The sequence below is a fragment of the Hyaena hyaena genome, unplaced genomic scaffold (assembly GCF_003009895.1).
Source record: "Hyaena hyaena isolate Hyena2069 unplaced genomic scaffold, ASM300989v1 scaffold_603, whole genome shotgun sequence".
NCBI lineage: Eukaryota > Metazoa > Chordata > Mammalia > Carnivora > Hyaenidae > Hyaena > Hyaena hyaena.
The window spans coordinates 768,668-779,732 of NW_024081235.1; the positions used below are offsets into that span (position 1 = coordinate 768,668).

The 11,065-nt window shown below is 48.5% G+C and overlaps 1 long non-coding RNA gene across 1 annotated transcript; it reads right to left on the minus strand.

The window, feature by feature from the left end:
* Positions 1 to 7,866: 7,866 nt before the first annotated feature.
* On the minus strand, positions 7,867 to 10,193 carry LOC120248711. The gene is made up of 3 exons (XR_005532669.1): positions 9,589 to 10,193; positions 8,228 to 8,457; positions 7,867 to 8,112 (listed from the first exon to the last, which is right to left on the minus strand). It is a non-coding gene; the product is annotated as an uncharacterized LOC120248711 (long non-coding RNA).
* Between the last annotated feature and the right edge of the window lie 872 nt (positions 10,194 to 11,065).

Here is an 11,065-nt window from a genome sequence, read left to right on the forward strand (position 1 = left end):
TTTTTTTTTTTTTTTTTTTTGAGAGAGAGAGAGAAAGCATCCTCTGTGCTGTCAGCACAGAGCCTGACTCAGGGCTCGAACTGGAGAACTGTGAGATGATGATCTGAAATCAAGAGTAGGATTCTCAACCGACTGAGCCGCCCAGGCGCCGCTCCCCCTCCCCCCCCCGGCTTAGATATTTTTATAAATTTTAACCAAGCAACACAGTGCAACAGAGTGCATGCAGAAACAAATACAAGAATTCAATTCTCTCTCATTTAACTTAACACAGACGAGATTTGCAAAAATATAGAAATACCCCTATTCTCATGAAATTGTTTTTGTTTTAGAAAACATTTTGATATTTATTTAAAATGTGCTATATTTATTAATACATAAAGGGATATCATAATTTTTAAGTTAATAAATGTCTCCAATGTTTCCGGTTTTAACTTCAAATGAGGTAAATATTAGTGAATGAAACATATAAACAAAAGTCCCTCAGAGTCCTTTGTCATTTTAGGGATGTCAAGGGTCCTGAGGCCACAAAGCTTGGGAACTACTGTCGTAGAGAAAGAAGTAATCCTTGGGCAGAGGCTCTACTTATCTTTTTGCATTATTTCCATGTTTCAGGTAATATTTCTTTTTAAAAAATTTTTTTGTTTTTACTGTTTTATTTATTTTTGAGAGAGAGAATGCGAGCGGGAGCAGGGGAGGGATAGAGAGAGAGGGGAACAGAAGATCTGAAGCAGGTTCTGCATGGTCAGCAGAGAGCCCGACGCGGAGCTCCAGCTCACAAACCATGAGATCATGACCTGAGCCGATGTCGGATGCTCAACCGACTGAGCTACCCAGGTGCCCCGGTAACATTTCTTAAGTATTTTCTAGAATTTCTGTGGTGCAGGAGAGTAAAGTCTCTGAGGACCCAGGACACTGGGCTCACCCAGCAGGGACCTGTCTCCTGCCCTTGCCACATTTCTCACGGCTGCAGGTGCTTCCTCTGAGACATGGACGCGAGCACCTGCTTGGTCTATGTGTTGGGTGTCCAACGGCTAATAAGATAATTATGGTAAGATACTTTCTAATCCAGAAATTGCTATGTGAATGTAGGCTTTTTTTGTTTTGTTCTGTTTGCAAGCATCTAGAAGGGACATCGGTGGACAAAAGGCTTTTGGCTGAGTGGATGGAGCTAGGGTAAATTTATTCATTAGCAAGGGTCTGTTAATTGCCTACCTTACTCACAGCAGAGCAGCAGCATTCGAGAATCACCAGACACGGCTCTGTCCTGAGGAGTTCGTAATTCTGTGTTAGAAAGTGAGTAATAACACCAGTATCTGAGAGTCTATTTTCAGTGGCTTGAGGATACTGAAAAATTCGAATTCAGATAAAGAACTGAGACAAAGGAGCCACGTTTCAAGAAAAAGATGAAACCTAGGGGCGCCTGGGTGGCTTAGTCGGTTAAGCGTCCGACTTTCGCTTAGGTCATGATCTCACGGTTCGTGAGTTCGGGCCCCGCGTCGGGCTCTGTGCTGACTGCCAGCTCAGAGCCTGGTGCGTGTTTCAGTATGTGACTCCTTCTCTCTCAGACCCTCCCCTGCTCACGCTCTCTCTCTCTCTCTCCTAAAAAAAAAAAAAAAAAACCTTAAAAAAAATTGAAAAAAAAAAAAAGAAAAAGATGAAACCTGATTTGAGTTATGACCAGGGTTTAGGATTTGTTTCCTTTCTATCGGGATATAATTGACATATAATATTACATTCGTTTCCGGTGTACGACATAACGATTTTTTTCCCCTTAGTTTATTGTCAAGTTGGTTTCCATATAACACCCAGTGTTCATCCCCACAAGTGCCCTCCTCCATGCTCATCACCCCCTTCCCCTCCCCCCCCACTCCCTTCAGCCCTCAGTTTGTTCTCGGCATTCAAGAGTCTCTCATGGTTTGTCTCCCTCCCTCTCCCCCACTATTTTTCCCCTTCTTCTCCCCCATGGTCCTCCGTTCCTCCTGCATATGGGATAAAGGGCAAGTATCCAAAATCTATAAGGAACTCACCAAACTCCACACCCGAAAAACAAATAATCCAGTAAAGAAATGGGCAGAAGACATGACCAGACACTTCTCCAAAGAGGACGTCCAGATGGCCAACAGACACATGAAACGATGCTCAGCATCCCTCCTCATCAGGGAAATACAAATCAAAACCACACTGAGATACCACCTCACGCCAGTCAGAGTGGCTAAAATGAGCCAATCAGGACACTATTGATGCTGGTGAGGATGTGGAGGAACGGACACCCTCCTACCCTGTTGGTGGGAATGTAAACTGGTGCAGCCCCCCTGGAAAACAGTGTGGAGGTTCCTCAAAAAATTAACACTAGAACTCGCCTATGACCCAGCAAGAGCACTGCTAGGAATTTACCCAAGGGACACAGGAGTGCTGATGCCTAGGGGCACATGGACCCCAATGTTCATAGCAGCACTCTCAACAATAGCCAAATCATGGAAAGAATCTAAGTGTCCATCAGCTGACGAATGGATCAAGAAGATGTGGGTTATCTATACGATGGAATACTCCATGGCAATGAGAAACAATGAAATCTGGCCTGTGTAGCAACATGGATGGACCTCGAGGGTGTTATGCTGAGCGAAATAAGTCAGGCAGAGAAGGACCGACATAATGATTTGATGTTTGTATATATTGTGAAAAGATGAGTGGAGTAAACCTGGTAACATCTGTGACGGAGTTACATGTTGCTTTTTCTTGGAATGAGAACTTTGAAGATCTACTCTCTCAGCAACTTTCAAATATGAAATGGAGCATTATTAATTGTGGTTGCCGCGCTGGACGTTTTGAATGGGTAGGATTTGAGCAAAGGGCATCTGGCAGACACGTTAACATTAAGAACAGTTAAAGACTGATGGGAAAGACCATCATGGGTTTGGTTTCAGAGCCCACACATCGGGTGCACTTCAAGACCCCAGACCTGCTGCTGGCCCCCAAGGGGCAGCCTCCGCTGGTCCCCGGACCCCCTAACCCTTTGCTCCCCCTGCCGCGTTCGATGCTGTATTAACACAGGTAGAGGGCTAATTAATGGCAAACGAAATGACTCTCCCATGACACAGACTTTTAAAGACAAAGATGAAAGTCAAATTATGATGAACTCTTGTTTACTTCAAGCTAGTGAAGACAAATTATGAGTCACCATCTTGATCTGGTTCACATAAACTATTTTGCGGTTGAGTCCGCTTTGTAGGTCCAAGTCAGTCCCAAGGCAAAGGGTAAATTGCTTTAATGACGGGCTGCGTTTTAGAGGACTTAGAGGAGAGTCCCCCTTTTAATCTGTGGCCAAATAAATACTTGAAAGGGATGAAAGGGAAACACAGAGATATATCAAAATAAGAAAACAAAATAACTAAGTCAACCTTTCCTACTCGTAAGTGAACCCATGATGCATTCTCTTAAAAACCAAACAAATGGACAAACAAAACCTATGTCCTGGATTTGGGCCTCTGCAAGGCGGGAGACAGTGGCCACCGCTTGGGCAAAAAGTTCCAGGACGAAGGTCTCACGCAGATTTCTGCCCAAGGGTCCAGGGCGCCTTTCAGCAAAAGAAGGCGGCAGAAGCAATATGCATATTATCTGATGCAGAATCTGAGGCAGGTAGAAACAGGGAGACATTTTTTAATGATATAAGGGACTTTTATAAAGAAAACCCAAGGCTGTAACATCAAACGACTCAAAAGCAAAAATCTAGAGAAGTGCAAGACAATGGCAAGGCTGTTGCCCAGACGGTGCGGCGGGCGCCCTGGTGGTGCCTTGTTGCATGGAATCCAGGGGACGTCACATCTGCTCATTTCCTGTGATGCTGACATTGATCACGGCCGCAGGGCTCAGCGTAGCCACCCGTGCCCCGTACATGTCACTCTGCCTCACCTCTACTGCTGTAGCCTCTGCTGACGCTCAGTGCCCATGTTTATTATTTTATTTTGGGTTACAAAATGGCAATACTGTAATATTATTCTTTCTTCACTTTTATTTTTTTTAGCTGCAATTCTATAAAGGAGAACTTTCCTGATCAATGATGTGGTGAATCTGGCGTGCGCTTCATCAGGGAGGAGGGAATGAGTGACTGTGGCCTGTTCATCGCAGGTGTTCAGGATACTGGCTTGGTTTCGTTGCAGTCTCCACAGGACAGAAGCATTCACGGGTTTTAATGTATTTCATGTGTATCAGCCCATTGCAACTTTGACTTTTTTGATGCTCCGAGAAATGTGATTCTGCCAATGGGAGCCCACAGGTGCCCCTGTGAGCCGGGCAGTGTTCCACAGCGACCCCTCCCTCCCCAGTGCCACCGTGGGGGGTTTGTGGTGAGCAGTCCCCTCTCCCGGCCTGTAAGCCGTGTGTCTCCGGAAGCCCTGGTTCCTCTCCGTGAGAATTTGCATGTAGAAACCATAGTTGTGGGGCCGGTTTGTGGGTGGGTCCCCAGCTGGTCACCACTAGCAGGAGGGTTCAGTGGGTAGGTGACAAGGGTTTTGTTTGGTTGGCTTTGTGTTTTCTCTTTACAGAAAATATACCTTGAGGGGCACCTGGGTGGCTCAGTTGCTTCGGTGTCTGACTCTTGATTTTGGCTCAGGTCATGATCTTACCATTTGTGGGATCGAACCCCATGTTGGGGTCTGTGCTGACTGACAGCATGAAGCCTGCTTGGGATTCTCTCTCTCTCCCTCCCTCTCTCTCTGCCCCTCCCCCACGGGGGCAAGGAAGCACAATCTGTCTCTCTCGAAATAAATAAATAAACTAAAAACAGAAAAAGAAAAAGATAATATACGTTGAGTTGGTGGTGAGATTCACAATTTGGATCCAGCGTGCAGAACTTCCACTTAACTTTGAGCACATTTCTTAATCTCTTCAATTCTTATTTTCTGTCTTTCTTTTGTTCTTAAAACATCCCTGGTACCTTCATATCGTTCCCTCCTTGTTTCATGTATTTTCTTAGTTTTTGAGCAACAGTGCTATGCACTTACTAACAAAATGGACGCTGGAAACAGCGAGGTGCCTTCCCAGTCCCTTCTGCCTTAGGATGCGTCCTACTGAGAGGCACAGTCCAATCAACTGGGTTTAAAGTGAATTCAGAGGCATCCAGGTGGTTCAGTAGGTCGAGCATCTGACTCTTGACTTCACTTGGGGTCATGATCTCACAGTTCGTGGGACCAAGCCCAGCGTCTGGCTCTGTGTTTAGTGTAGAGCCTGCTTGGGATTCTCTCTCTTCTCTCTCTGCTCCTCTCCTTCTCTCTCTCTCTCTTTATTTTTTTTTAATTTTTTGAATTTTTTAAATTTATTTCTAGGAGAGAGAAAGAGACAGCGTGAGCAGGGGAGGGTCAGAGAGAGAGGGAGTCACAGACTGAAACAGGCTCCAGGCTCTGAGCTGGCAGTCAGCACAGAGCCCGACGTGGGGCTCAAACCCATGAACCGCGAGATCATGACCTAAGCGAAAGTCAGACGGTTAACTGACTAAGCCACCCAGGCACCCCCCCCTTTAAATAAATAAATAAATAAATAAATAAACTAAAAAAAATAAAGTGACTTCAGATAACCCTTCTGTGTGGGAACATAACTATTCAATGCCAACTTAAAGTTTCTTCCACTTTGCTTTCAATTACTAGAAGCTGCCTTTCTAAGAATTAAACTGTTGCATAATTATGTCACATTGACACGGTTCCAAAGTTAAATCTACAAAACAACCTGTCTCAGAGAAGCCTGGCTTCCGTCCTTGTCCCCTTCCTTAGCTCCCCCCACGCTGAGAACCATCTGTTCCGTTTCCAAGGCTGGGAACAAACGACAGAAAGCTCAGTGGGCTGCACGGTCACTCATTAGCCTCACCGGCTCTGCGGGCCACCAGTTCAGACAGGCCGTGACAGGCCGGCCCGCTGTGCCTTGCGATGGCGGCGGTGGGCCTCAGCCAGAGCCAGGTCCTCCTCAGGGGCCGCCGCTGGCTCCCGGCTCCCTGCAGACAGGCCTCCCCGAGCGTCTCTCTGTCCGTGCGAGCTCGTGCTTCCGCACAGCTGCTGGTGGCTTCCTCTCCGTGAGCATCCACGGGACGGAGACACAAAGCTGTGGCAGCCATGCGGCCTCGGAATCCATGCCTTCTCTCTGGCAGGGGTCAGCAATCCCGTCCAGGTTCACGGGGAGGAGGGTCTCCGTATCGATAGAGCAGGGCAAGATTCTAGAAGAGTCCCTGGGCTGGAAAGAATGCCAAGGCCACTCTGGGATACAAAGTCCCACTACATTTTAATTAGATTTTTTTTGTCCTTATAATTGAAACGCTTAAGGAGAGGAGAAAAAAGGGAGGAGCTATATAGCAGCATTCCACGTCACAGGGGATCTGGGAGGGGATTTGGGAAGCCGGAGGCGGGTGGTGTCAAGGAGGCAGAGGGACAGGACGTCTAAGAACAAGGAAGGGGGCTGGGAATGGGGTGCAGGATGGGGCTGTGAGGCCAGACCAGTAGAAGCCCTCTTTTCTCCATCTACTCTGGGAGAAAGAAGATGCTTCTTCCTGTTTGAATGAGCTGAGATTTTTTTTAATTGACTTGTAAACGCTCCTTTATAAGGGACAGCTGTTATTATGGGACTTGTATCCAAAGACAGCACAAGCTTTTCCATGCAGCCTCCTGTATAATGCATATGGGCCCCTGCCCTGCTCACAGCTCCTGCAGAGGAAGTCATTCTCCAGAGGAGGTGAGGGTGGGTGGAATGAGCAAGCCCAGTGCAGTGTCCCAGATGCCCCCCCCACCCCCAGGGGCTCACGGACACATCTCCAGCCTCTTGTGAACTGGTCTAACGTCACAGGGTAGGCATCGAAGACCCCTTTATGCCACTCGCCAGCTGGCTTCAGAGCTGGTGTTCTTCCCAATACGTGCAGGCATGAGTTATTTGTATTTGTCTAAGCTACTAAACACTCTCAGTCAAGACCAAAATGTTTAGAAAATCTACTACATTAACTGTTAATGCAATATTCAACTATTATTTATAACACAGACATTTTTTTCTGAAGGACAAGGACTCAGTTCCACAGGAATCCCTCAGAATTCTACAACAGCTTGCTGGTTTCCTTTAAGAGAAATAATTGTTAAAAACAGTCGATGGGGTGCCTGGGTGGCTTAGTCGGTTAAGCGTCCAACTTTCACTTAGGTCACGATCTCGCGGTTCGTGGGTTTGAGCCCCGCGTCGGGCTCTGTGCTGACTGCCAGCTCAGAGCCTGGAGCCTGTTTCAGTCTGTGACTCCCTCTCTCTCCGACCCTCCCCTGCTCACGCTGTCTCTCTCTCTCTCCTAAAAATAAATAAAACATTAAAAAAAAAAAAACAGCCGAGTAAACGGTCTGTTCTAATATCGATGCAGGGGTGCATATGAATGTGTGTCCAGGCGTGTGCACATGTGTGCACGTGTAGGTAAGTGAGCTCCTCTTTTTTCTTTTCTGTCTTCAGAGCGTTTATGAGAGCAGTCAGAAATACCATAAGTGATAGACCTTTTAGTAAACATTTGTTAATAATTCCTTGGCCTTGAAATCTAAACTTTGTCATCAAAGAATAAAGTTAATACTGTTGACGTTTGAACACCGTGACTTGAACTGTTGGGGTCCACTTACATGTGGGTTTTTTCCAACAGACACAGTATAGTACTCTAAATGTGTTTTCTCTTCCTTATGATTTTTTTTGATTGCACACATATATTTAAGAATACAGCTTTGTGTAGGATGCTAAGGGCACTTTTCTTCATATTTTATGGAAGGACCAGAAGCATATGGACTTTCTATTAATATGCAACACAGCAAATCTAATTCCTAAATAGACACATTACAATTTGTTTAGAGTTTAAAGGCTTAATGGCGATGATGAGGGGAGGAAAAAGTTTATTCTACATAACTGGATGCAAAATAATTCAAGAAGTAGTAAATGAAATCTAATACAGTCTCGTGCGCCCCGAAGGAGGCGGTGCCCGATTTGGAGCGGTCATTGCTGCGTCCACGTGGTCTCTGATCTGGACCTGCTGTGACTGCAGGGTCATGGAGTCACCAGTCCCCTTCCTCCCAGACGTGGTGCTGCCGATCTCCTTTACTTGATAGCCAGGCCTTTTAGGATCTGTAAAAATAACCGCAGAATTGAAGCGTGCGCCCTTCTCTCTAGCTTCTGGGTACACTTCTTTTACTAAACTACGCAGTTCTTTCACCCATCCACGCATAGGTCTGCAGTTTACCGGACGGTGTGCTTCCAGGGGAGAATTCGTCCATTCGGTGGTGGCGGCCCTTGGTGGTGGTGAAAACACGCAGCAGCTGTAGGCACGTCCCATACTTTCTCCTGATCGGGCGGTTTCTCCGGCCCCTTCTTCGTTTCCTCCTGGGTAACTGCGACTCCACCACATCTTCCTCCTCCGTCTTCCTTACGATTTTCCTAGTGGTATTTTCCTTTCTCTACTTTATTTTAGGACTACAGTATATACAACATACAAAATACAACAGTAGGGCATCCGGTCAACAGTAGTAGTTGAGTTTTGGGGAGAGTCTAAAGTTATATGCAGATTTCTGACTACACAGAATCAATGCCTTTAACTCCTGAGTTGTTCAAAAGTCAACTGTATATTCTTTTTTTTTTAATGTTTATTTATTTTTGAGAGAGAGAGACAGAGACAGAGAGTAGGGGAGGCATAGGGAGAGAGAGAGAGAGAGAGAGAGAGAGAGAATCCCAAGCAGACTCCATGATGCCTGCACAGAACCCATCTCATAGGGGCCTGAACTCACAAACTTTGAGATCATGACCTAAGCAGAAATCAGGTCTGATGCTTAACTGACTGACCCACGCAGGTGCCCCAAGATGTATATTCTTTTATTTCACTGTTCAGAATCTCATGCAGTTTGATTTAGTCATTTTCTGTTCCAGAAAGTTTCTTCCCTGGGGTTCCAACTATTAAAGTCTCATCTTCAAGAAACATTACCCTGGGGCACCTGGGTGGCTCAGTCAGTTAGGCATCCATCTTTGGCTCAGGTCATGATCTCGCGTTCTGGGCGTTCAAGCCCCACGTTGGGCTCTGAGCTGACAGCTTAGAGCCTGGAGCCTGTCTTCAGATTCTGTGTCTCCCTCTCTCTCTGCCCCTCCCCTGCTTGTGGTCGGTCTCTCTCTCTGTCACTCAAAAATAAATGAACATTAAAAAAAAAAAGAAAAGCATTACCCTGAGAAACCCTGGTCTGGCCTCCCTGCTCCCATCCCTCCTGTAGACACTGCTCACAATAAACATCCACAAAATAGCTGCCACGGTAGCCACACGGCATGGGGAGGCCACACGTACTGGGAATAAAAGAAAAGAAAGTTCAGATGGAAAACATCTGGAAAGTGTCCTAACTTTCTCAGCATAACAATAATTTAGTATGCAGAGGATTATTTAAAAAAAGATTCCCCGAAGGGTGACAAAGTTATTTAGGGCTTGAGAACCCTGAATGGGCACAGCAGAGACTGGGGGGGGGGGGCGGTCATTCCTCACACCTTTAACACACAAGGTCTGCAATCAGCCCCCCAAACCCAAAGCCAGGCTCAGGGCTCAGAGAGAGGCTGCGGAGTTCCCACCTGGAGCGCCTTGCTGTCTGTCCCTCCCGGCTGAGGGTCCAGAGGGCCCTGAAGTAAGAGAGGACGCAACCCTGAACTTGCGGCCTGCACCGGGCTCAGTGCGCTCCTGCCAAGACACAAGAGACATCTGTTTTGATCATCATGACGCACTGTCAGAGAGGATCACTTTCCTGTTTTACGAACGAGGAAACTGAGGCTTAGAGGAGCCGGTTAGGTTACTGAGTTTACACAGGTAGTGGGTGGGAGAGCGTAACCAGACGATCAGCCATCGGAGGACCGGCTCCTGGCCACCGTGTGCCCTTGGCTCCAAAATGAGGCAACTCTGAGCTGCAGTCTTCGTCACCCTAGGCCTCCTGGCCTCGGTCAGGGCTGTCTGTTTGGGAGATGCCCAGTAAACACGAGCTTGGAACCCCAGGATCCCCTCCTCCGGGCTGGCCGGGACCCTGCGAGCCCCCGGGGGGGTCGTTCCTGGAGCACACAGCAGACAGTGCGGAACGTGTTTGGAAACTCTGCACCCTGGCATTTGGCACGCGCCATTGTTCCACAACTGAGTGTTGGTGTTTATTAGTTGCATCTGACAAATTCCCCAGCAGCAGATGCTGCCCACCCACGTGCAGCTGCTCAGTCAAGTGTGAGCATCTCCTGTGCTTCCTGCCCCCCACCTGCCGCCAGCAGGCGGCCCCCCTGTGAGAGTGGCATCGGCCCTCTGACCTGGACCCCACCGCAGTCCACATGCCTCACCCCTCCCTTGCCCACCTGGTTTGCTTGAGGTCTTATTTACTGTTACTGTCCCCAGCTATTTGCTGCCATTCCCCGTGTGTCCCAGACATTATCCCCCGGCTGCAAGCCCCTCCCCTGCTTTAGAAGGATACTTTATACTCCCCTGAGGCCAGGCTTGAGCCTGTGACTTGTTTGGGCCAAGCTCAGACGTCAGACCCCCAGGGCTCAGAGCCACGGTGGGGCTCCCCCAGCGCCGGGCCACTAGAATGGCAGGTGCCAGCTGTGACGGTTCCTTCAGCCGGGGTCCCAGGGTGAGGAAGGCCGGGGGCTGCAGGTGCGCCTGAGAGCCTGAGCACAGGTCCGCCTGTGTGGGGGGAGTTAGGGAGCCACTGAGGTTTGGGGCCTGTCTGGCAAAAGCGGACTTGGGACTGGGAAGCCCGGAGGAGTGAAAGTGCCTTAGTCTGTCAGGCCTAGGCATTGACTTAAGAATGACGTGTTCACAGAAATGGCGGCTGCCGTCTGGTCCCCCCTGCGTCCCCTGGACCTGCTTCTGCACAAGGCAACCCTCCTCTGACACCTCCCCACCGGCCCTTCCATGTCGTGTGGGGGCGGTGACACCCTCAGGCTGCCCCTGCCCCGCGGGCCCGTGCCGTCCGGGGCCGCCGGCCGGCTTCCGGAAAGCCTGAGCGTCCGTGCGGGACAAACCCCGCCGTCCCCGGGCAAGCGTCCCTTCCCCCGCGGTCTCCCTGGGGTCGCA